Genomic DNA, 1,471 nt, shown 5'->3' with positions numbered 1-1,471 from the left:
AAATAGATTTTATCCCAAGGAAGAATGAAAGAAAATAAGCTACACAGTGGAGATGAAATCTGACGCAATTCATCAAGGCAGCACTAGTATAAAACATTATTTGATAGATGATTATTTTTGTAAACCAGTAAGTTAATTGATTCTTGGTCTTCTTACTTAGATAAATGTTAAGGTTTTGGGTGTTGAAAGACATTCACTTTGTTTTTAGGACAGTTTTCCTCCTCATATTTTTGTTCTATGGAACTTTACATTGATGACTGAGAGTATGTATTGGGATCGGAGTCTATTTTATCAATAAAGATGAATGGTTCAAACTGGCATGGCCTCAAATTTAATTTGAAAATAATGTGTACATTTCTTGCACATAGTTTATTTTTAAGGGATTTGTCTCTCCATCCCACAAAACAAATGCTTATCAACAAGTTCTGTTTCTACGCCTTAGGAATAGGTCAGCAGGTCCTTATTGCTGACTTTGTGGGCCTTATCTGTACTGTGTGTGAGTACTGTCCCCATAAAGAGTAAATCGGAATCCTAAACAGTTGGGAACATGACCATATCTGAAGAAAAGAGTCTTTACCAATGTAATTATCTCAGGGTATGATCACTTTGGATTTAGGTTGGGCCCTACATGCAGTGACTGATATCCTTACTAAAGGAAGGAGCCAGGCATGGTGACACATGTCTGTAATCCCAGCATTCAGGAGCCTGAGGCAGAAGGATTGGTGTGAGTTTGAGGCCAGGCTGCGCTACAAAGTGAGCTCAAGTCCAGCCTGAACTGCATAGTGAGACCCTGTCTCAAAAAGACCAAAAAACAAACAAACAAACAAACAAATAAATAAATAAAAGAGGGAGATTTGAAACACAGGGAAAAAGCCACATGAAGACAGAGATAGAGATTTCTACAAGCCAAGGAGCAGCAATGACCCTTAGCCACGATCTGACTGGGAGAGAGGCATGGAATGGATTCAGGCTCAGAGTCTGCAGAAGAATCAAGCCTGTTTGACTATAGAGTCTGGCCTCCAGAACTGTGAGAAAACAAAAGCTGTTTTAAGCCAATCAGCCTGTGGGTGTTCATTATAGCAGCTCTAAGAATCAAAAACATCATCTCTTCATCATCAGTCAACATCTTTAGACTCATATAGGGATTGCAGTTCTAAAAACTAATAATACACAGCCTCACAGACAAAATGCTTTCTGTTCACGTTTACATTCTTTGATATTCTTTTATATCACAGTACCTTCTAAACTTTTATATTTCTAAACTGTTTCAGTGAAGAAATACAGGCTTGTAGATCCATCACTTCAATGTGGGTGAATACTATTAGCTGTTTGGATTAAGAGAGTAAAACAAAAGTTTTTAAAAAATATTGATGAAGATAATTTACACCTGGCACCTGAGGGATGCTTTTCCTTTTCCCTCACTGGCTACTCTGTCTCTGGCCTCTTTTCTTCCTTTCTTCTCTCTGGCCTT

This window comes from Chinchilla lanigera, unplaced genomic scaffold (genome assembly GCF_000276665.1).
Source record: "Chinchilla lanigera isolate Chin_1 unplaced genomic scaffold, ChiLan1.0 scaffold00085, whole genome shotgun sequence".
Classification (NCBI taxonomy): Eukaryota; Metazoa; Chordata; class Mammalia; order Rodentia; family Chinchillidae; genus Chinchilla; species Chinchilla lanigera.
The sequence above is the reverse complement of the archived record's forward strand: the minus strand, read 5'-3'. Positions refer to the sequence as shown.